This window comes from Rattus norvegicus, chromosome 2 (assembly GCF_036323735.1).
Source record: "Rattus norvegicus strain BN/NHsdMcwi chromosome 2, GRCr8, whole genome shotgun sequence".
In the NCBI taxonomy this organism is placed as follows: domain Eukaryota; kingdom Metazoa; phylum Chordata; class Mammalia; order Rodentia; family Muridae; genus Rattus; species Rattus norvegicus.
The window spans coordinates 59,291,853-59,317,704 of NC_086020.1; the positions used below are offsets into that span (position 1 = coordinate 59,291,853).

Below are 25,852 nucleotides of genomic sequence, written 5' to 3' on the forward strand. Positions count from 1 at the left end.
CTGTGTGTCTCGCTTTAAACCTCCCAAAGATTCTAAGTGTAACTTAATTTCTATCCTCTGAAAGAAAATAGGTTTCATCCTTATCTCGGCATAAGCTCAAAACACTTAGAATTCTTTGTATGCCTGCACACGTTTAGGCTAGAAAGTATCAGAGAGTTTTATGTAGTCATTTAAAATTATCCTTACATAACAACATACAAATACAAAGTGTCGGAGTAAACCTGTCAAGTTCTTTATACTTGGGTCTTTGAATAAAAAGTCCATGTGCAACCACACACTGTCAAACAACATAAAAGCTCCTGGGCGAGGATGTGCAGTGTGCACAGCGCTATGGTTTTCTGTATTAAATATACATGTGGACGGTTTAATCCTTTTACAAAGAAAACGAGTCTTTATTAACTTTCCAACGTCCAAACAAGTTTTGCAGAGAATTACCACTGTAGCCGTGTCTGAGTATTTACATTTGTTTCACTAACTGAAACTACTTCCTCCCTTCATGGGGTCACAGGGGGAAGAAGGGGGGTTGTTTGTTTCACTGGGACGTTCCCCACTCCCGGACCGGGAAAGTTGTAAATATGGGGACGATCGGGGCACATTTGCTGATAGTTGTATTGTTTCCGCCTCCTCACTAGCTACGGCTCCTCTCCCGGGCGAGGCCTGTCACCGACCAGCAGTCGCTCCGCTCAGCCCGGAGCTCTCCTAATCCCCGAGCTCAAGTAGATTCCGCTGGCCCGCGGCCTGCACTCTCCGCCGGGCCTACGCCTCCCCGGCCGCCCGGCAGGAGCCCGGTCCCCGTCACCGAAGCCGGCCGGGAGAGGGTACAAAAACCGCCGCCACCCAGGGTGGCTGCCGCCGGAGAGGAGCGAACTCTCGACTCGCCCCGTGGAAGAGACCTGGGGCCGCTGAGGAAACGGCGGGGAGGGGAGCGAGGAGGAGAAACGCTGAGGACCTGGCGCCGGCGCCGCCGCCGCCGAAATAAAGAGCAGGAATTTACCTGGGCGAATCGGCGTCTGAATCCGAGCGGAGGCCGAGGCCGCTGTGGCGAGAGACTATAATCCGGGCCGGGAGGGGGGGTGGCTACGGCTCCTCTTCCGTCTCCTCAGTGCAGGGAACATGTAGAGCCGGGGGGAGACCAGCCGAGAAGACAAATCGCTGCTTCTTCTTCTTCCTCCTCCTCCTTCTCCCACATAGAAACACTCACAAACACCCGACCGGGGGCCCGAGCTACCGGGGGGGCATCGCCGCGGGCCCAGGAACCAATCCTCCTGTCGGCGGGGGCGTCCCTCCCTGCGGCTTGGTGGTGTCGGGTGAGTCGGTACCGACGGAGGGAGGGGGGGGAGGGCGGGCGGGGGGAAGGAGCCCTGTGTGTGTGTCTCTCTCTCTCGTTCCGTCTCTCCCTCTCAGAACAAAATGCCGACCGGAAGTGCAGCTGCAGGAATGACTCCCTCCGCCGGCGCCAAACACTAACAACCACCCCCTCTTCCCTACTCCACTTCCGCCACCGCCGCCGCCGCCGCCGCTGCTGCTGCCGCCACTCGGGCTCGCAGCTCTGCCTCCGCGCGCCGGCTCCCGCGGGCCCGGAGGTTCGGCGGCAGCGGCCGCGACAGCTGCAGCAGCAGCGGCGGTTCTTCTCAGTGCCCTTGCCCTGCTCTGGACGGCCGTGGATACTGCCTGTGGTGTCGCTCCTGCAAGGTGGCGTCTACGCCGCTGCTCGGGTGACCGGCTTGATTTTTTCCTGGAGGCGACAGCAGCAGGGCTCTGGTCCGGTGTGGTGGCGTGAGGCCGGGATCTCCCTCTCTCAGGCGCTCCGGGTCTCATAGGCCCCAGAAGGCGGCGAGTCGAAGCCGCGCTGCTCTCCCTGACTCGCGGGCATCAGCCCGGGGGAAGCCGAACTCAGGCGGCCAGCCCGTGGATGCCGACGGTGCACCTTTCAAGCGGGGTTCCTGCAGCCGTGATGGATGGATCGAACGCCCACCCTCTCCGACCCCGTCCCGGGGGCGGCCGGACCCTATATCTGTCTGTGTTATTTCTACGAAGACCACAGTCCTAGGAGGTGAAGGCTCCCAGCCTAGCTGAGTTGGAATCGTGATCGTGGTGGTGGTGCATTAATTCTGGAAATATGCGGGTGCTGCTGGACTTGCCTCTTTTTCCCCCTTTTGGCGATGGTTTTGATGCCTCCCTGGTAGTCGGGATAAGGCCTGTAGGCGACGCTGTGCGAGCGAGGAGCGGGTAGCTCTGGCGCTGCGATCTAGGTTGTGGGTGGAGCCCAGGCCATCCGGACGCCGGACACCAGAGCTCGGAGACCGGCGCACTTCAAAACGTCGTTTTCTTCTTTATGTTTGAAAACTCAGAGGCTCTGGACAAGGCTGGAGTACAAAATGTGAACACGCACAGAGTACCGTGCCCGTTCGTAGTGTCTTACTGTAAAACAGGAGGTCATTTCATCGCCACACTGTTCTCTCTCTCTCTCTCTCTCTCTCTCTCTCTCTCTCTCTCTCTCTCTCTCTCTCTCTCTCTCTCTCTCTTTTGTATAAATTGTTAGGGGGCTTATTCTTCAGGTAAAAAGTGCCAGTAGGTAAGCAGATTTTACTGAGGAGGAACCATGCTATTTTTTTAATAAAGTAAGTTGTCAGCGTTAATCGTTTACTTGTATATGCACAGATATGCAAGAAGTATGGGACAGCTCGCCTACAGGTTATTCGTTTGCTTTAGAAGTCACTGGGGGTTAAGTGTTAAAGATTTTGTCATTCCTGCTCTCCAGACACTAGATGACTATCGCGACCAGAGGTAGTTAAGTCAGGGCGGTGACCTCGGCCCAAGGAGTCCTGCGAGTGGGGGAAAAGGTCGGGACTTGGTATCCGTGCAAATAGAACTGTGACCATAGGACTTGCGGCGCCCTTATCTTCAGGGTTTTGCTCAAATGTCACCTGGGTGCCTCCAGCGCTTCTGTTTACCTTCCCGGTTGGTGGCTTCCTTCTTATTTTATCCTCAGGGCTTTCTATCTTGTCTTACTCTTTCCCCAGTAGCCTTCAGGGCTTCAGGAAATGAAGTTTAGCTTCCCTTCGCAGGTGCTCTGCATCGCGCACTGTGAATGCCTCTGACATTTCTAAACTCTACCCTTTAATATGAGCTTATATATACCTAACAGAACTTTTATGAAAGATGGTGAAAACTAGAAAAATGTATAGATGGAATCGAGGTAAGTTTATTAGAGGTCAGGAGAAAGCTCTCTTCTAGACATTGGAAAGCTCATAAAGATGATGGCTTTTAGGTTTCTCTAGATGGCATGGCAGAGGCCCGGGCATTTGTTGATCACGTGGCCTTGCCCCTAGTGGGCTAATTCATATTGCTCTAGTGACTCACAAAACTGCATTCTTAATCCTGCCTCCCTCCCTCCCCACCCCCTTTGCAAAATACATGCTATTTTGACTGAACCGAAGTCTAAGAATTTGGTTGGCTCAGCTCAAATACAGTACTATTGGAAAAGTTCATTCAGCAAGTATTTAATGGTGACATAATGTATGCCAGGCAGGCACTGTGATTCAGAGGGTGTATGTTTCAGAGGTTAGTGAGCCTGGTATAAAGGACTACCTACACATGGGAACTTTGGTTACTACTTAATTATGCTGTCAAAGCAAAAGCTAGAGGGATTTATTTTTTAAGTTTTCTGAAATACAGGTTCTACGGAAGATGAGGGTTAGCCTACTGTTGGTATTTTCTTCACCATTGGGGTTGATGTTTCTTTAGATCTAGTTACCTTGTTGTAGCACTTGGTATACTCATTAACTGAAAGTGATTTTTGAAAAGTACAAATGTAAGAAATTTTATTTCCTAGTAGCTGGAAGAGTAGGTCTTATAAATTTAATTTAGCAGTAGACTGGAAGCCGTACAGAGAAGCCTTTACTTCTGTTTCTTATTCTTACATCTACAGAATGTTTTGTTTTACATTTTCAGAATTTTTAGACAAGAATACTGTTTTAGTAGCTCTCTTATACCCAGTAGCATAAATTATTATTATTTGATATAGTCAATAATCTGCTCGGTATTAATTAAGTTTGAGAAAAGATTCAAGGAACTTACAAGTGGCTTAGAACGTTCTTCATGAAGTTTCAAAATTCCGTTTTCCCACGGAAGCAGACTTATTTATCCTTTCTTGAATGTTGCTGGTGAGCTACTGATTTTGCGTGCTTCAGGTACAAAATGCTGTTTGGTACAAAATCTTGGCATTTAAGCTAAACTAATATAATTTTGTGTGTGCATGTTTATGTGTGAAAGAAGCTGTCCACCTTACTTTGTAAGCGGTTTCTTCCTGGGAGTTGGGGGTCTGTGAGTAGAGTAAACTAGGTAGTTTAAAATTCCCAGGGATCCACCGCTCTTAGCTTCCCAGTGCCTTGATTACATGTATGTGCCACCATGTCCACTACTGTGTCCAGCTTGCTGGGGACTGAAATCAGCTTCTCGGGTTTGCAGTTTACCGACCGAGCAATTTTCCCAGCACCTAAAATTAATAACTTTAATTTATTCCCTCAAACCCTACTGAAGATTTATTAGGTGCTAATTAGATCTTTCCTAGGCACCTCATATAAAATAAGGAATGGAAGCCGGCAAGGGCTCACTTCCTTTGAAGGTTTTTCTGATAACAGAATTAAATAATTTCAGTGTTTATGAGTATTTCTTCATAAAATCAATTAAGTATTTTGCTTGCCTAAACTTAAGAACCTTCTTATATTGAGACAGGCCCTCACTATATGGCTCAGATTGACCTCAGTCCTTCCATCACACAGTGGCTCCAAACTGAGATGTTCCGTGGACTCAGTTACTCCAGTAGTGGTGAGGGTTTCTTGATTTTGGTTGTCTATTTGCCTAACACCTGTCTTTCTCAACACTGCTAGTTTGTTTTGCTTCTACATCGTTAGCTCGAAAATCAGTTGACTTGCACCTTGCATTAAGGGAGTGAGTTTCTTGACTCAGTTTGCTGAAAGTGTTCATGTATATTCCCATTTGTATTTTTAGTCAATGAATTACAGAAGGAACACAACAGTATTTAAAGATTTTTAAATGTATGTCATTGCCAAATAAATCGGTAAAGCTGAATTTTATAAATATGTATATATATTTTAAGGAATATTTATCTTCAAGATAGTTGCAGTTTGCCTTAAAGTGATAAGAATAAAGGATTTTTAAAAATTATCTTTTCACTATGCCTGACAATAAGTCTTATTTATATATTTATCTTTAGTAGGAACACGTTTTTTTAAAAGGGGAGAAAACACCAAATAAAAAGCAAATAGTGTATGTGTGTCTTATAGTTTATTTTATAATAGATTCAAAATTTTCCTGTATTTAGGACAACTAAATTAGATTTAGGATGACTTGAACTTTGGTGAAGCGTTAAGGATGTTTATTTTGAGGGTAGAACTTAAAATTGTCAGAAGTAACATTCTATAAATGTTACTATTTACTAAATGTTACTATTACTAAAATGTGCTACTATTTTAGTTTTTGTGGATTTGGGGGGGTGGGGTGGCAACTGCCCTCAGAAGCCAGAAGAGAGAGCTGTAGCCCTCAAGTTGGAGTACAAATAGTTGTGTATAACATGGGATGAGTGCCATGGGTGATGGTAACCAAACCTCTGGAAGAAGGGGAAGCACCCTTAACTGCTAACCACCTCTCCAGCCTCATTTCAGTGTGTTTTTGTATGTCTGTCTTTTGTTGTCTTTTTGAGGCAGGGTCTCACAGTAGCCCAGGCCAGGAACTCACTATGTAGTGTAGCAGTAAACATCCAGAGGTCTACCTGCCTCTGCCTCAGGAGTGCTGGGATTAAAGGCTTACTCCTCACCTCACCTCTTTTCAGGGTTTTGAAGTAACTGACTTAATTAATTAAATTAGTATTAATTAATTAAATTTATGGTAGTATTTACAGAACCAGTTTGATGTACTTTATCCATTTTTTTGTTAAAATTATAGAAATGAAATTTTCTCCTGTGACTCTTTATTTTTTTATTTACCATAGTTTTCAAGAATAAACTTTTGTCTCTCATTAATCCTACTCACTTATCATTAAAAATTTTCACTAACTTACTCTAGATCTTAACTCTATCATCCATTTATAATCATGTGTTTTTTATATGTGTATAGATACCCTTTATTTCTAAACTAAGGTATCCAGTTATATCTAATACTAAGTTTTATAAGTGTTTTTCTGAAATATTTCAATATAAAGTTACTTTAAGGTCATAACTCTTTATGCAAGCCCAATGTTCATGGAACCACACAAATACTGGATTGGAACCAGAGAGTTGAACTATAGTTGTACTTCTTCGTACTGATCTGATCTAGATAATCACTGTGATTTTATCTATGAAGGAAGAATGCAAAACCCCTTTAAAATTGGTACCATCTGCAGTAGATAAGAGGGAGGCTTCTAGGAGTTGTGTTCCCTGTTCTTTGGGCTGGGTTAGCTTGTTATCAGAGCGCCCGCCCGCTGGCCACGCAAGATTAGCTTAAATTTTAATGCATTATTATAAAGTCATAAAATTAATATGACAAAAAGTATGGCAGCATGTTTATTGAAAATAGGAAACTAAGCACATCTGAGGTGGTAAAGGTGTATTTTTGTTGTTGTTTAGTCTTGGTTTTTCAATGTAAGATTTTTCTTAAACCGGTTGCCCTGGAACTTGATTTGACCAGGCTGGCCTTGAATTCTAAGATAGACCACCTACCTGCCTCTGCCTCCCGAGTATCAGGAGTAAAGACCTGCACTACTGTCCTACAGCTCATAGTTTTAAAATAAATATCTATCTTGCTTATATGTGTGCATTTTACTGGGTTATTTTTTACAAGCTTTTTTTTTTTTTTTTTTTTTTTTTGGAGCTGGGGACCGAACCCAGGGCCTTGTGCTTGCTAGGTAAATGCTCTACCACTGAGCCAAATCCCCAACCCCCTGGGTTATTTTTTAAATTATATGTCTTACCGTGAGTTAAGCAAAAGGGGGAACTTTTTCCTTTGTATTTCTTTAAAGCAAAACAGTTTAGTTACTATTCCCCCTAGAAAATGTCAAAAAGAAATGTTATAATTTGTCTATAAAATAGTGAGTTTTAGCAGAACAATAGATATTTTAAAGAAGACATGACACTCCTTTTAGAAAGGCATCTTCAAGGTAATAAAAATGTTGATAAAAAGTGTGAATTATGATTCAAGCTTCACAGAAAAAAAACATTTTCCTGATGGAGCTACATCTATTTTGGTGCATTTTGTAAGCTAACATTTAATATAGCAAAATAATAAATGTGGGACAAATGTAAGGTGTCTGTTCTGTTCCTTCGCAGTTTCTCGTAACTTTTATGCCTGTATTGTCAGAAGAAAACAAATTGCCATCTTTTACAGAGTAATTACCATAAGAATAAGTTATGTTTTAAAATGGTAAAAACTTGTTTCCATTAAAAAACAATTATTCAATGAGGGTTTTCTCTATAGCATAAGCAAATAACTTCTTAAATAATTAACTTTGATTTGCTACCCAACTTATTGTTTATTTACATAAACGTGATTAAAATTGCGTGTAGAATTTTAAAAGGAAAACATTCAAGGATAGTGAACAGAATGAAGAGAGGTGTATAATGAGAAAATATATAACCCAAAGAAAATAAGGATTATATCATACTGAGATTGTTAATAAAATATAAACATCTCATTATCCTTTCATCTTATTTACTCAATATAGATTTCAGTATTTTATTGTTGTGATCTACTTAAGAGACTTAAAAGGTGTTGTTTTTCACCCTGTCTTAGAGGCCAGTGTGTGTGCTACATATCAAGAACCTGTTCAAAACCAAACTAAACCAAAAGGTTTTTTTTAAAGCTGCTAATATTGGATTCCTTCCAGTGACAGATACATTAAATCTTACATTTTTAAAAGTAGCTAAGCATAAGTTTTATCAGAGATTTAATTATCCAGTTGGACCAAAACCCATGTGCTCTCTAAAATTTCCCCAATATAATACTACTACTAACCAGCAGGGGGAGTGAGTCGCCCTTGAAAGGCAAGTGTTAGGAAAACCATGTGACTTCCTGTTTTGAATTTAACTGTTGTGGCAGCTGTTCTTCTGTTTAGTGTAGCAAAAAACAATCAGAGACAAAGGCCACTAGTGTATCAGATCTGGCTATGGTGACATAGTTAACCTTCCTTATAGGGAGCAAATTGAGAAAAAGAAAATACATGTGGGCCCAAACATTTTTATGTTAAACAATTTTACATTTCTGATTAAGCTAGAAACAGCTCAAGGAAGAATGGCATAAAAGACAATCATTTTAAAACCAGATGTTAAAAACTAAGGCTACAAAATGTGCAAACATCAAGATACTGATTTTCTTTTGCTCTGGGGGGTGAAATGTGAATCTGAACACAGCAGAGAGAACCAACAAGGAAGCAGAGGGAACTTAAACAGAAATACAGGAGTGGAAATGCCACAGTGTTGCAGGCTATGGTGAACAGAAAGAAAACAGTAACTCAGAACCATGGCAAATTGCTATGCAGGTGTCAGAGTCAACATTTCTTAGTATTTTGTGTTTAAAGTTGAAATTGATTTCTAAGACACATTTTAAAATGCAAATAAGTAGATCAAAAACTCATTGGTTTTTATATACACTTAAAGTAAAATACATTTTTATTGGAGTTACAATGAAGTGATTTTTTTTTCCACAATGAAATTTGAAAACAGACTTCTCATTATTCATTATAAACACAATAAGTAATGCAACACTAGCTTTTTATAAAGATTCATTTGCACGTATTACAATGATTAAGGGAAAGCTTTAAGTCTCAAAATGCCCAATAAGTAGTTTTCTGTTGAACAAACAGGTATGATCTAATTGTTATTATTTCAAGTAGAACTTTAAGACCAGGGTTTTTAACCAACTGCATCAAAATAAACTTAAAGACCCAAACACTTAAGCTGAATAATGAACTGAATGGTGGTAGCCTAGCCACTTTCCCAATATACTATTGCAGAGATGCGATCTGAACTTTCAGATAATGAAGCCAGGCAAGTTTTAGCCGAAGGTATGTTAACTTATATTTAATCATTTAGAAGATGTATTCCTGGAGCTATTAACTACTGTTATATCATACAAAACATCTTCATTATAAACTAGACAAAATCTTAAGTTCAGCGAGACTGAATAGCATTGAAAATTTGGACATTTGTACAAATTCAGTAAGTGCCACCAATTCTGAGGAAATGCTGTTTTGAAGGAGATCATCTCGCATTGGAGCTAAATATAGTATTGGTAGAGCCTCTTGAAGTCTGTTTTCTTGTAGTGCTTCGTTATAATATACTGTTATATATGTAGCTGGTATTAAGTCTGTTTTAATTATGACAATGACTCTGAAAAAACTCATGTCCCTTCCTACAGGAATTTGGTATGAAAACAAAACAAACAAACAAAAAAGCCCAGATATGCATAGTTAAAAACATGTGGTTCCTTCATACAGATTGTGATGGGTGTGAGGTAAAGAGTTGTATGAGTAACCTAACCCTCTTAAAATCATGTTGAAAGCTTTTCTAATGCTTCTGCACATGAAAATAAAATCACTAGAATACTCTTGTAATAAGCACACTAATAAAGTGGCAAGAACCAAATAATTATGGACCATATTCATTGCAAACTTAATATATATCAAAGTCTAATAAAATAATTTCTTATCACTTCAGTCAGTGTTTCAGAATACATAGTACACATATATTTTATCTAATTTTTACTTAATAATTTAGTACAGACTATAACTAAACTTACAAGAAAAAACAAAAACAAAAAGCAAGAAGGAAAGGAAATAGTTCATACCTTGTCTTAGTCTGGAAAAACTAAAGGTGACATTAGGAATATCAATATAGTGACTTCCAGTGGGAGTATAGAATTTATTTTTTCCTAAAAAAAAAAATACAAAAGCTTAGTCAGAAATGTGTACCCACAACAGAAATGCTGTTTTAAGTAAGTATTGCTCCTCAGAAATTTTAAATATTTTCCCTTTGAAAGACCTAGGGCTGAGGAGTTAACTCTGTAGAGTGCACTGGAGATCAGTACCTGGAACCCACATGAGAAAACAGTAAAATTAGTTTTAGTAATCACTTCTCTGTCTTCCTTCACTGCTTCTAAAATCTGTTCAATGTATTGTCTGTAATGCCTTGATTTTAATCCTGACATCAACATGCATTAGATTTCTCCTAAACATTCAGACATTCTTCAAAACCTCTGCTTGGTGTAAGGAGAAAAATAAATATTAAACAGAACACCTCTAGTAGCATTTGACAATACACATTCAAAGGTAACTGAAAACTTATTTTTGCAGAGGTATAATGGTGCAAAGTATTTTTTTTTAAAAATTGCCAGCATTCTTTAAAAATTTTGAATGTAGATTGTAACAAGGAATTCGGAATTGGTTAAGTCTCATGTTTAATTTGTATTTATATTAAATTTAGCTATAGTATTGCTGTAAGAACATAGTTGTGAATGCTAGCTCTTTAAGGAATGCTCACTGGAAAACTAGTTTGAAAACTAGTATATAACACATCATTATATTTCTCCTCAGTATAGAAAGAGTTAAGCATGCTTCTAACTGACACACTTAAGTCCAATTCTCTATTTTGAGGACTGTATTGTGGTAATGAAAAAAATACCATGAAAACATGTGGACTAGTAGACCCACCCAGACTAGGAAGGTGCAGGTTTTTGTGTGAATGAACAAGATTGGTATGGAGGTGCACATTTGTAATCACAGCACTTGAGGCAGAAGAATCATAAGTTCAAGGCCAGCCTGAGCTACAAAGTAATTCCCTATCTCAAATACAACAATAAAGAAGATACAATAAATTAATATTATGAAGCTCCAGACCTTACAGTCACTGAATGCGTGTGGAACATCTACGTAGCACAGTGGTTCTCAACCTGTTGGTTGTGATCCCTTTGGGGTCACATATCAGATAAATACATTGCAATTCGTAACAGTAGCCAGGTCGTAGTTATGAAGTAGCAGCAAGATAATTTTATGATCGGGAGTCACCACAACATGGAGAACTATATTAAAGTCACAGCATCAGGGAGGTTGAGAACCCCTGATGTCCTAGAAACAGTAAATGGGAAATGAGTAATTGTTTCTTTCCTCATATAGCTGGCAAAAGAAATTATTATCCAATACATTTAAAACAAGCAATAAGTCACATCAGAAGTACTGTGAAATTACTGAGACTAATGAAGGTTTTAATAGAGCTTTGCTATGATGGTAAATTTTTAATGTCATTGAAGTAATTTCCAAATAATTGACAGGGAAATAGGGACTAAATCAGTTATTCTAATGAATAGGCAAAACAAAAATATATGTGCATTAGAAAGTTATAATCTGAAGCCCAGTTTAGATATAAGTAAAGAGGCTGAGATGTGGTACTCTGATCTAGACTAAAAGAATTGCTTTTACTCCCACGGGTAAATTTGGAAATTTTGCCTTTTATAGTAGCTGCACAGTAACAAGAGACTTGCTAGTTACATTATCCAGACAGGATGAGAAAAGTGTGGCGAACCTAGAAGTTATATACAGTTACAAAATAGGAACCCAGTTGTTTAAAAGTTATTTATACCCTTTGACTTACTGCTTTTTCACCTGAACTTTTGTTATGACTATATTGCTTTTGTAATTTCAATTAAAGCAATCAAACCAAACAAGCAAAAACTGTTTAAGCAGTGGGTTGAAAAATAGAAAGTAGAAAGGATGGAGAAAGGAGAATCAATAAGAAATTAATGTAATTATATGTTCAAGTCACTTGTGAAGGTCAGGCTATAAAAACAGAGCTGAGGGGAGCAGGAGCAATTAAAAGATAAAATAGGATCAAAGACAAATCAATGAATGTGTAAAAGATGAGGAATTCAAGTAAAACTGATCCTTCAACCTTAGCGCTCTAGTCTAGTGGTTCTCAACCTGTGGGTTGCGACCCCTTTAGGATTATGTATCAGATATTTACATTATGATTCATAGTAATAGCAAAATCACAGCTATGAAATATCAATGAAATGATTTTATGGTTGGGGGGTCACCACAACATGAATTGTGTTAAGGGATCCCAGCATTAGGAAGGTTGAGAACTACTGCTCTACATGATCAGACTGTACTTAAGATATAGGATTAAGTGTAGGCTTAGAGCAGGGAGAATAAATTTGATGTTGGGAAAGTTAAACTTAGCTATGTGTGGTGATAAATGCCTTTAATCCCAGCACTCAGGAGGCAAATCCAGGCAGATTTCTGTGAGTTCAAAGGTCAGCCTGGTCTACAATGTGAGTTACAGGACAGCCAGGAATATTACACAGAGAAACCCAGTGTCAAAAAACCGAAAAAGGAAGGAAAAAAGAAAGGAAGAAAGGAAGAAAGGAAGAAAGGAAGAAAGGAAGGAAGGAAGGAAGGAAGGAAGGAAGGAAGGAAGGAAGAAAAAGAAAGGGGAGGAGGAGAAAAAGTTAAACTTCAGGGTGCATGTTGACTAGCTAGGTAGTTGGGGATGCATGTAAATAGCCAAAAAATAGCTAGATACAGAGATAGGAGTCACAAGGTTGCTTTAAAGCCACAAGGTTGAACACAGTTTGTAAGAATAAGAGGTCAAAGGTGTAAGGGACACTTGCTATGGTTTAATAGCCCACTATTTTCTCTCTAAAACATTCTAGAACCTTTTTATTTATTGTGTTCATCCAAATATTTCATATGTTGGACTCTAATCAAGAACCTGCAAAATCCTAATTCTGGGAGTTACTTAGTTACTGTGTCTTTTACATTTTGCCTGAAAACAAAAGATCAGGAAGACAAGTGGATAAGAAAACAAGAGGTTAACACTACTTTGTAGCAGCTAATTATTAACATGAAATGAAACTTTGAATCTCTATCTAGACAGCATAGCTACACTTTCCTAAGTTTCCAATTAGCCAAAGTTTTTTTACTACATCTAATCTGCACATCCTCCTGGCTATCTGTCACTGCTGTTCCTTTATCACTTACTTGGCTTTGCTTCTCTTGCAGCCAGCCCTCACATGACAGCTACCCAGTCTGTTAGATTCTACCCTCTCCACACATTTCGGCTCTTTTTTTTTTTTTTTTTTTTTTTTTCCGGAGCTGGGGACTGAACCCAGGGCCTTGCGCTTGCTAGGCAAGTGCTCTACCACTGAGCTAAATCCCCAACCCCTCAGCTCTTTCAAATCAAAGATAAACTCATGGTTCTAATTGTTCATGTTGCCCAACTGTAAAAGGGATTAGAACAAGAGTGGAAGTGAAGATTGTGCCATATTATAGAGGTTTCCATTTTTTTAAGTAGTAAACCATGACAATCAAAAAGTCATGTAGTTAGGGTGGTGAGACATTTTGGTAGTAAATCCACTTGCTCTCCAGGCCCGAGTTCTATTCTGGAAATCAATGGAAGGTACATGGAGAAATTGAAACTTAACTCCATAAAGTTGTCCTTTGACCTCCATTCGTACACCATGACGTGTACACCCCCTACACATATAATATTTTAAGTTCATGGATGGCCACATATGTTTTAAATCATGTAAAAGTTGAATTACAGCCATTTATCCAAAATGATTTAGTAATATTTTGTAATATTCTAAGGCACTGCCCAAACAGCTAAATCAGCAATTTAGCATATTATCACAAATATGTATATTACCATAATCTGCACATATAATTTACATATATGCAAATTTCAGGCAAATACTAGTTAGTTCATTTTGAAGGCAATGCTGACATTACAAAGGATAAGGTTTTGCTAAAGAACCAAGGTGCTGTTTAACCAGTGGCAATAGAAGAACTGAATAGCAACATGCAAAGACCAGGACCCTTCCCTCATGCCACCTGCAAAAATTAACTCAAAAATCAATGACATATAAAACCAAAACCTACGAAGTTATCAGAAGAAAACAGGTAAACTTTTATGACTTTGGATTTGGCAAAGGATTCTTAAAATATGAGAACAAAAGCATCAGTTACTGAAGTTCACACTGGTGTCATCAAAATCTTATCTTTCAAGAGGCACCCACACCACAAGAGTGAAAGTTGAGAGCAGGAACAACGGTCTGCAGAACAGGAAAGAAAAGCACCTGCCATCGTATAAGGGATCTGTATGTGTGACACATAAAGAACTAATTCTGGAGAAGTGAAAAATGTGCAGCTACCTAGAGACTTGCACAAAAACAATGCAGTGTTTTTACAATAACCAGAAGTGAAAACAACTGACTGTGAATTGACAAATGTACATGAACAACATGTGGCATAGCTCTACTGCGCTGGATCATGTGTCCATAGGACTGAGGCATGCTGCAACTGCAACACTGTTGAATCCTCACAGCACACCATTAAGTGAAAGGAGCTACTCACAGAATGTTATACACTGTGTTATTTCTTTCATTCCCATGAACTGGCAAGAGACAGTAGACTATGCAGATAGCACAGCATTTTATACAGAGAGAAAGTACACTAGTGACAGTTTACACCTGCTCTTGGCAAGACAGGGGTTGTGGGGTATAAGCTACAGGTATTCTTTTTGAGATTATGAAGATGTTCTAAAGTTGCAGTGATGCACATACAAATCTGTGTGAACATGGCGGGGGGAACACAGAACGTTGTACCCTTCCCTTTAAGAGGATGAGTTGTACACTGTATTAATTCTATCTCAATAAAAATGGTGAGAGCCAAACAAGGACTCCTTATGTACAGAGCCCAGTCAATCCAGGTTCACACTCTGAGAGTGACTCTTGGGTTTGTCTTCCATGGGTCAAGAAAGGGACTCTATATGACCATGTTTGGAAGACTCAGATAACACAAGAGAATAGTCACAGAGCCATATGTGCTGTTTATATTCATCTTAAAAGGCCCAGGAACACGAAGTTCTTGGTGAGCACAGTTTACTTTCAATTCAATCAGTTGCTCTTGAAGCAGAACCATGTTGACAAAGCAGATCCTTAGAAAACTCAGACACTAAAGTCAGCTGCAGAGACTTACAGCATAATTCAACCTAATGAAAATTTGTCGATTTATTTTGAAATTCAGATTTTATTTCTAGCAAATGGCTCATCAGTTCTTTCCATCCTGTGGTCCTATTTCATACAGGGCAGTACTGGAGTGGGACAAAAATGCCAAGTGATGTCTACCCATCTCCCATGTTCTGATTGGAGTATTAATAACCAGTTCCTTCACAAATCCATCAGATCTTCAATATTTTCTTCACGGGCCCAAGTTCAGTGAATGCCAACACCTTCCTTGTGGCATCCAACAGAGTGTAATTGCAGAAGGTACCTGGGCTTAGACAAAGTTTGGTTTTTAGGATTTCTTAGTACAGGCTTGTAACCCTGGCTACTATGATGTTGAGACAGGAGGTGTCTTGTAAAAGGCGAAAGATTTATACGATCTGAAGAGAAACCAGAGTATAGGAGGTGTCTTGTGATCAAGTTCTCAACCTGCCTGTGATAGAGAAAAGTTCAGAAGCAGCCTGAGAAATTTAATGAGACCTTGTCTCCAAATAAAACACAAAAGGAGGGCTCTCTCAGTATATGTATACATGAATAGCATGCATGAAACAGTGGGATTTGCCTTCTACTGAGAAACGACAAAAACATAGCTGGTGTGGTAGCAGATATTTACATTCTCAGAATTTTGGACTCAGGACTCAGGAGGATTGGGAGTTCAAAGCCTACCTCCTCTACATACCAAGTTCAAAGCCAGGCCTAACTACGAGACACACTTTCAACCTAAAACAGTAAGTGTGTGATTCCTTAATAAACCATAAATTTTAGACCTGAGGTAAGTAACACTTCCAAGAAGATTTCATGATCTAGTTGTCTTACTGCAGGAAAATGAAGTAACCAATGCATTATTTTAGCACAGGACCTACTAATTAGAACATCGATCACAACAAGAAGTCTGTGACCTCTACAGAGAGAAACTTCGTAATACCATATGGCTAGAGAAGCCTTGAAGAACTGTTCTTGGATTAATTTACAGCTCCATCCCCATAGAAGTTGAAAAATGATTCTAAAATTGTAAACCATAGAAGACAAAGATACTTCTCAAAAGAATTGTAGATGGTGAGAATTGCTTTCTCTAAATATTAACATTGTAAAGTTAAAATAATCGTGATATGATTGATTACTTTAGGGATTTACACACAATTGGAAGAAACTTCATTATATAAGGCAAAAGGAGAGCTAGAGTATTTAATACATAATATTGAGAAATACCCAGAAACCTTAAAATCTATATCCTCCCTTCTTTCTTTCCAATTCGTAGGTTTGTGTGTGAGAGGGGAGGGTGGGGAGAGGGAGAAAGATGACCTTGTTTACTTGGAATTCAGCCCAGACCCTCCTGCTTTCTAAACCAATGATCTACCACTGAGCAATGGCCTTAGTTCTTCATTTTATCTTCTAAGATTCTGTTGGTTTTGTGTATTTATTTCCAGAAACACCAGTTTAGCTGTATGTAGTTAATAATTCCTCAGTAAATAATTAGAGTTGAAGTCCCAAATTTTTAAATGTGAAAAGGCTGAATTATTTACAGTTACAGATTTGGATAGATAACGGAACTCAGGATGAGTAAAATGTCTGGCATCAATCTCAGCTACCAGTACTGGAATAGCTTACTCTCTGGGCTTCTGGAATCCACAGTGATATTCCCCTTCCCCCCCAACTTTCTCCTGCTGTCCCGATGATCTTTTCAAAACATAAATCTGATCATGTAATTTGGCTGCTTAGAACTCTTAAATGGCTCACGTTACTTTATAGATCTCTATCTATAAAGAGATATAAAGAGATAATATCCTTCCATAAGTCCTGAGGCTCCACGTGTTGTGTCTTTAACTGCCTCAACCTCGTCTCCATCCAGTTCTGCCTTATTGCCTTATACCACTCCCTTAGTCGTCTTTCCCAATGCTTGGAACCATGCGTTCCACTCACACGTTTTTTCCTTTAGCCAATTTACCTCAATTTGTATTTAGGTACTATGATGGGATTGTTTTATTTACATCTGTCTGTGTGCTCTAAACCATGAATTCCACTACGGGACCATATATGGCTTGCTTGCACCTGACAGAATATGTGTGATAAATACAGAATGACTACCCCAATTAAAGAACATAAAATAATCTAAATTCTCACATTACATTCAAAGGAAATTAGAAAGTCTGTGAGTTTTAAAATGGAAAACCCAACACCTCCCTTAAAACTATTACTTTGAGCAAATAAATATTTGAATATAGTTATGTATGCTTCAGCACACGTGTGGATGGAAGAGAACAATTTGTAGGAGTCTGTCTCTCCTTCTCCCATGCCGACCCTGGGTTTGAACTCAGGTCTTCAGTCTTGGTGGCAAGTGCCCTGACCTGTTGAGCCACACAACTGGCCACCGGAAATACTTTTGAACAAAACCTTAGAAAAACTCATAAGAAAACTGATAAGCACTGCTTACAATATCAAACAAGTAAAGATTTCAATGTCTGTCAACTGACTCTTTAAAGAAACGTGCCCCGGGGCTGGAGAGATGGCTCAGTGGTTAAGAGCACCGACTGCTCTTCCAAAGGTCCTGAGTTCAAATCCCAGCAACCACATGGTGGCTTGCAACCATCTGTAATGAGATCTGATGCCCTTTTCTGGTGTGTCTGAAGATAGCTACAATGTATATAATAAATAAAGATGTTTAAAAAAAAAAAGAAACGTGCCCCATCTTTAAAAGATATTGTCATAGGAGACCAGTAGCATAATATAGTGTAAAATTAGAAAAATATAATCCATGATGACAATTTTATCACTTAAAGGTTGGTCAGAAAGAACCAGAAAGTGTGGTCCGTAAGATGTGGGTTCAAAGTTAGTTTCTCCCTCGTGCTTTCTGTAGCCGCAGTCCTCGTAGGTGGCCAAGGGCAGCCAACCAAAGGATAGATTTTTAAACGACCTTGAGGCCCTGCTGAGTCCAGTCAGATCAAACTTTTCTAAAATGGAAACCTGTCCATGTTTTATAGTTTGAGAATTCAAAGGTAATTTTGAACTACCTGCTACATTTTATTAAACTAATATAATCTCAAGGCTAAACTACAACCCCCCAAATTATTCAGTGTGTGTGTGTGTGTGTGTGTGTGTGTGTGTGTGTGTGTGTATGTATATGATGTATATGTATGTGTATGTATATATGTATACATATATGTGCCAATGTGTATAGGTGTGCACACACATGTGGAAGCCAGAGAAGAATGCCGGGCATCCTGTTCTATCATTACCCACCCATTCCTTTAAACAGGCTCTCTTACCTTGCCTTAGGCTGGCAGCCATAATACACAGAGATTCTCCTATTCCCCCCTCAGAGCTACAGACCTCTGTGGGAACATTCCTAGCTTCTTATTTTTTATGTCAGCACAAGGGTCTGAACGTAGGTCCTTGTGCTCATGTGCAGAATGGGATCTCTTACCTCTGAGCCATTTCTCCAGCCAATCTTAAATTAGAAACGAAAGAACATCCTCAAATAGTTAAACTCTTAATTCAATAGAATTAAGAATCTACCATAAGGGGTTGGGGATTTAGCTCAGTGGTAGAGCGCTTACCTAGCAAGCACAAGGCACTGGGTTCGGTCCCCAGCTCCGAAAAAAAAAAGAAAAGAAAAGAAAAAAGAATCTACCATAAGAAATATGTTTCCAAGAACATGGCAAAGACGTGATTCTATTAACATAGTTATATGTCAGTTAAATCAAAAGACACAGGATAATCTCATCAGATGCCCACAAAACTCATTTCTATCACGTGTAGATTATCTTGGAAAGAAGAACGAAGTTTTCTTTTTTTTTTAAAGAATTATTCATTTATTATATATAAGTACACTGTAGTTGTCTTCAGACACACCAGAAGAGGGCATCGGATCTCTTTACAGATGGTTGTGAGCCACCATGTGGTTGCTGGGAATTGAACTCAGGACCTCTGGAAGAGTAATCGGGTGCTCTTAACCGCTGAGCCATCTCTCCAGCCCAGAACGAAGTTTTCAATAAATGTGGTGAAAACTGTGGACATCTGGCAAGATCACTTTGGTGACCCAGATAAATTTTAATTCATATAAAGAATTATAGTTTAAAATTGAATGGTTCGGATCTAGAACATAAATTTGAACCAAAAATGTGAATGAATGAGTCTTAAACTTTTTAAATTATGAATTATTTTTTTATAAAATGAAGATAAACTGAGTTACAATTTAAAAATTGTTGTTTAAGGAATCCAGCATTCCTTGGAGTAAGGGTCAAATATAATCTAAATTCTAGGTGAAAATCAGCTTTAGCGATATAAGCGAGTAGATGTTTATAGTGATCGCTAGGATCTTTTCTGAGCTCCTTGCTAGTTGTGCTGGAGTTTATACTCAGACATGCACACACTTAGACACTTAGTGCACAGAAGCACTTGTGATTGACTGTGGACTGCAGAGGAGTCGGGGATGGCTTAGTGGACAAGAGCACTTGCAGCATGAAGATTAAAAACTTGGGTCTGAATCGTCAGCACCCGCGTAAAGAGCTAGGCATTGCATGCACATGCCTGTAGCCCCAGCATCTGAGGGAGGGGTGAGAAGAAGCAGATCCTAAGAGCCTGCTCAGCCTGGCTGGAAGAGTGTGCTAGCTCCTGGTTCAGTGAGATATCCTTGCTCAAGGCAACGGAGTGGAGAGGACATGCATGCTCTGCCCTGGCCTCTGCATGCATACTTGGCTTGCATGCTCCATGCAGCCATACACTACACAGAGCACCATTCACACACACTGTTTTTATAAATATATATGTGCTTACATAAGCAAATGTCACTTATACAATAAGTATAGGTTTAAAAACAATTTCTTGAAAGCCAGGCATGAAGAGATACACGTGTAATCTCAGCACTCAAAAGGCAGAGGATCAGGGGTTCAGGGCTGGCGACTCAGTGAGTCTGATCTATGTTCTCAGGCTCTTGCCAACAAACATGACCAACTCTTACTACCACAGGGCAGAGTGGCCCCTCAAGAGTACCCTCTTCTATACTCTGATTCTCCGTCTTCTGCTATCTTACAAGTAGAACTAAACTTCCTTCTTATTGCTACTCTTGACCCAAGAGACCAACACAACTGTGTAGGGCACAAAGCCACATGCCTAAAATCCCATCACTCGGGAGGCCGGAGCCGGAACGTTGCAAGTGCTATGCAGTTAGTTCCAGGCTACTCTAGACCACATTGTGACACCAGTCACACACACACACACACACACACACACACACACACACACACACCACACACACACACACACACACACACACACACACACACACACACACACCACACACACAAAGCCAAAATGATACTTAGATTGACAAGCATCACTCCTCAGACCAGTAGAAAAATGACAGACCATGGAAGATCATTTGTTTCAAAGGAACAATATTGCTGTCTTTCATACACTGACAAAGATTTCACCAGGTTCTCAAGAAGAATTAGGGGCAGCATGATATTCATACTCTATATTAATGTGTACTTTGCTTATCTGAAGAGCCACATATTCACTTTCATGATAGTTAGGTATATAGTTCGGTCATGCTCAACCAAATCAATATACTGCAAAACCAGAATTAAACAGACAGAACAAACAAACCCCAAAGACATACAGAGATCTAGGAAAAGCCATACACACACACACACACACACACACACACACACACACACACACACACACACACACAGGACTTCCCACTTTACATGCCGCCTATTCCCAAACCAGCGCTCCTAAATTAGATGTTCATTTTTATTAGTGATTAAGTCACTGGTCATTTCAGATTCCTGTGCTGAAAGGAAGACTGAAATTTTTGCTTTTTCACTTTATCCCACTCACTTGGAAGGACACATTGCCACTCAGACACTTGCGTGTAATTCTCCCTAGCCTGAGAAAGTTTGGAACTCTCTCAGACCCATTCTCTCATTAGAGGTTAGAAATTATACTTGTGGTTGGTATACATGGCTGAGGAAAGAAATCGATAATTGTAAGATGCTAGTGCAATGCCTTGCATAAAATCAACTCAAATGTATGTTATCACTGTGAAGTTTTAATTTTGAAAGGTTTCAAATATATAATCTTTCTTACAGAACTGATATAAATGTTTCAAAAAGTATATTTTTAAGTCACTAAGACCTAAGGATTTTTTAAATGTTGCTCTTCTTCTAAACAAACAAACAAACAAAAATGTTGCTTAGTCAACCTTTCACAGATTTTTCTGAAACTTTCCATTTTACTGAAATTGGAAACCAAGAAATCGCCTTGGCTTTACTAAGAAATTAATATGCCGTGACTAAAGTGTTATACAACTGTGTCCCTTTCAGTGATGAATAAGCTGAAAATGATTGGCCCAAGTCACAAAGAGTTTGTAAGAAAGGGAAAAATGGGCTGGCTGAGTCTTAATAAATCATTATCACACAAAATTCCCTAGGCTATATATAGCTACCTATATTCAAATGAACACACACATAGTATATACATTGTAACATTAGTTCTTATATGTGCTAGAAAAATTACTAATATTAAGACAAATTAAATGAAGCAACTACAATTTTTTTCACATCTTCAAATCTACTTTGGCTAAAAAGAAAAAGACAAAATCACTTACTCATTACAGTAACAAAATAGTCTGAATCCCAATGTCTATATTTTCATTTCCATTCTACCATAATAACCTGACTACTTTAAAGTTAATCTTCCTGGCTAATTTGTTTAAATTGAAAACGAGACAAGAAAAGTAACTGCTAAGGTCCTTTCCGTGAAGGCAGCATCTGAAAAGGGGCATTAATTTAAGAATAACATTTATGCTCACATCCTTAACTCTGTAACTTCTAGCTTTTTATATTTGAGAAAATTTCTTGATATAAAATCTCATTGGGCTTTTTAGTAGAAAGTAAATGAGATAAACCATGTATAGTCCAAGCATGTAGGAAATTGTGGATAACTCGTTTTTCCCACTAAACGTACGTTTCTTTTCTTCTCTTTTCTTTCCTTTTCTTTTCTGAAGGACTCAACAGAGTTTCTTCTTGAACTTGGCTTCAGTTATATTAATCAGAAGCTTCTCTCTGCTCTGTGTGTTTTCATTCTGTAAGAGAATGACAAAGTCATTTAAAAAACAAAATTGTGTTTGTTGTCTGGGTGAGGTCTTCCTAGTCTTTGGATTTACCCTGTATCCCTATGCCTGTGGGAGATTCTTTTTAAACTTCTGCCTTTACAATATATTGATTTATTTGAACTATATAGTAAACTATCATGAAAGCAGATATGTGTATCTATAGATAAGCAAAGTATGCATAATATAGAGTATGATTATAATGCTACTCCTAATTCTTTCGGGGAACCTGGTCTAATCTTTGTCAGTGTATGAAAGACAATGATGTTGTTCCTTTGAAACAAATGGGCTGCCGGGGTAAATGCCAGGTATATAGATTTCCCCTCCTATTGTCCCCCAACTCCTGGAATTTGAAGCTTGAGTATCCTATTTATAATACTGCAGCCCGCCCAGCCCCGACCTTCTGAAACCCCTGAGCAGAGGCGAGGTCCCAAACTAAAGGCTCTATTAATCTTAACAGTTTTACAGAACTCACGAAGAGAGGGATGGGATGAGGGCTAGTGTGTCTGGAAGGAAACACTAAGAGAGACTTGGTAACATTAGAGTTACCTAAGTGTTTAAGAGTGGGGAGAGTCCTGCTGCCTCATACCTGAGCCTACATTCAAACCGCTCTTCACGCGGAGTTCTGGTGGGAGCGAGGAAGACGGTCCCAATTTAAACTTTTCCTCTCACTTAAATTATTGCACGTGTTGGCTTACTGTGAATCGTTCTGTTGGTTACACTGGTGATGATGAAGTCGCTTTGCGAGATGGGAGTAAAAAAAGTTAGATTTCTAAGAATAACCTCCCTCCCCAGGAAAGTGGAACCGTCCAGGAGTGGTTGGGGGTTGGGTGGGGTGGGGACACAACAGTCCAGGTGTGGTCAGTGCAGTCCCAGACCAGCTCCCCGATTTAAGTCAAGGAGGGCATGGGGTTTCAAACTAGAGTAGAACTAAGACAACTCTCTCGTGTAAAAATTGATTTACCTTAATAGAGGTTTCTTAAATGTAATTAATGAAAAGAAGAAAAACATTGTTATGTTCAAATTCCACCCCCCCCAAAAAGAACAAAACATCTCTTACATTTTCCATAACTGACATAAATTGTGGCGGTTTTCAGGAGTATTTTTCTCACTAGGAAGCAGTGAGTGTAAAGAAAGGATTGTAAAGTGTATCCAGCGGGAGAGCTCTCATTCTAGTGGATGGAATTAAAGATGCACATATGTAGCGTGCTACCATATGTTTCATATAAAATATTTCAAAACAACAACAGAAATAACGTGGGGGTACAATGCTTTTCACTTTTCCTTCTGATTTTAATCTGTAGGCATCGCCATTGCTTTTAGCATCAAAACAATTCACAAAGTTATAAAAGAAAATATAAAATCACACGAAATCTCATAGCCATTTCCAAAATGATGCCAATTTTTTTAAAGATATCTTGTTATACATTCACATGTATACAAAGCTTTGTATGACTGGATCAAGCCAGATGCATAAATGTTTTATTCACCACTTTTAGAGAGACAATACATTGTAAGCATCTAATGTCTTTAAGGATGGGTCTGTTATTTTCTGTGGTTGTACAGCAAAACTGAGCGATAAATTATTAAACAAGTCCACCATTAAAGGACGGATGGTTTTTCCAAACTTTCACCAGCAGGAAGTAGCAGTCTAGAGAACAGCCTGCGCATCTGTCGCCAAGTGCTTTCTTGTACAGTTACGGCCTCAAGAACAGAACCCTTGAAGAGAGCTTGCTGCACCCAAGATAGGTCATCGGCTTTAAAATTGGTACCTATTTTTTTACACTGCTCCCCTCAGAAAGATAAATTTACAATTCCACAAAGCCTGCATGGGACTCTGTAACTGGTGCGTGTGTGTGTGTGTGTGTGTGTGTGTGTGTGTGTGTGTGTGTGTGTTACCTGCCAGCAGAGGTTAGAAGAAAGTGTTAGATACTCTGGGACTGGACTTATAACTGTTAGCAGCCATGTGGGTGCTGGGAACTAAACCCAGGTCCTCTAGAAGAGCAACCAAGGCTCTTAACCATTTGGTCTTCTCTCCCCAAATGTCCTTTCTTAACACATACCACTGTAGCAAGTCTTACTCATTTTCAAAAAATCAAAAGAATCTTCTTCCTTCCCCTTTCCTTCCTTTCTTCCTCCCTCCCTCCCTCCCTCTCCTCCTCTCTCTTCTTACCTTTCCTCTTTCTTCTCCCTTCCTTCCTCCTTCCTCCTCTCTTCCTTCCTCCCTCCCTCTGTCCCTTCTTCCCTTTGATTCTCCATTCCTTTTTACCATTAAGTCGAAAAGCTTTTGTTATATTTATTTTCTATTTTTTATTCTTCTTCTGATATTGTTTATGTCGCTAACATATTTTATTGTGTCCTATTTCTGCCCCCAAAATGGCAAGAACTCTATATTGTGAATATTATGTTTATATTTATATTTGCAGATACAATTATCTTTCTCAATTTATTTCTACTTCATCTTTTATTGAGCATTTTAAGTGCTTACTCATTTAAAATTGTAAGCTGTGTTTATTTTTATAAGCCTTACTATTTAATTGTGAAATTAGGCTTTTAAGTTTTTCACTGTGTTTATTTATGCATTGGGAGCAGGCCCAGGCCTGAGTGCATATGGGTACCATGAGTTGTGTGTTAAGGTCAGAAGACAACTTACAGGGATCCACTCTCTCCTTCTGACACATGGGTCCCAAGGATCAAACTCAGATCACCAAACTTGACAGTTAGTACCTTTATCCTATAAGACATTTGGCCAGCCCAGAATTATATTTTTAAATGTAGGATTACAGTGAATAGCCAGGCTTGGGGGTGCACACCTTCCATCCCATACATAACTCAGGAGACAAAGGCAGGCAGATCTCTGTGAGTTCGAAACCAACTTTGTATACCGAGCAAGTTCCAGGCCAGCCTGGTCTACATGGTGAGACCCTGTCTTAAACAAACCCCAACACCTCAGGAAAGAATACAGTGGATGATAGAATACATTCCCTTTCCTAAATTGTCAGCGCTAGCAAACTCAGAGGTCCAATGTATCATTTGGAGGTAATTTGGTTTACTTATCGTCTGTCCTCCCAAAAGTAGTTTTCTCTAAGATTTCCCTAATTTACAATCTAGCAATTTTCTAACTAGAAAGCGACTGCGGTTCAACCCCAGTCTTAAGAGTTGGGCTCAGATACAGCGAGAGATTTCCCATCATGCTGTTTGGTACCTACGCAGAGTCTAGAAGCTCAGAGAAGGCACCCAGCTCTGAAGCCTCCAACTCTGTTAAACTGTACCAGGATTTAGAACACTCCACAGGAAATTGGAGTCTAATTGTTGTGAGCAGGTCTGTCCCACCTTGTCCTCCGACACTGTCATTCGTAATTGTCACTGTTTTATCAGAAACCGTTTCCTTCTTTTTCAAGTAGACTTGGAGATTTTTCAAAAGGGGTATTTCTGGAGCAAAGAATAGTGATGCAACTTTTACTGCTTAGTGCTGTCTTAGTCTCCAAATGGAGACCGCCATTAATATTGTGCGTTCATTCTGTCTCAACCTTATCAGTGTGGACTTTGTAGTTGCTAACGTTGGCCGTCAGCTTCGCAGAATTCGGTCACTAGGGAGACAAGCCTTCGTGCATGCTTGGGGGTGATTATCTGGATTGGATTAACTGAGTTGGGTGGATCCACCTGAAAGAACATTGTTCTCTG

At 39.5% G+C, this 25,852-nt stretch overlaps 1 protein-coding gene across 6 annotated transcripts in view; it reads right to left on the bottom strand.

Moving 5' to 3' along the window:
* The window catches only part of Nipbl (NIPBL, cohesin loading factor), a 188,166-nt gene extending 165,177 nt beyond the window's left edge, over positions 1–22,989 (bottom strand). For 2 of the 6 annotated variants that reach the window (XR_010063589.1, XM_039103539.2), the window contains exon 1: positions 995–1,133. The gene's annotated coding sequence lies outside the window, so the exon portion shown is untranslated. Of the gene's footprint in view, positions 1–994; positions 1,426–9,843; positions 9,928–22,023; positions 22,142–22,717 lie in introns of those variants that run through there. The other 4 variants (NM_001427697.1, NM_001427698.1, XM_039103537.2 and 1 more) reach the window with 3 other exon arrangements.
* Between the last annotated feature and the right edge of the window lie 2,863 nt (positions 22,990–25,852).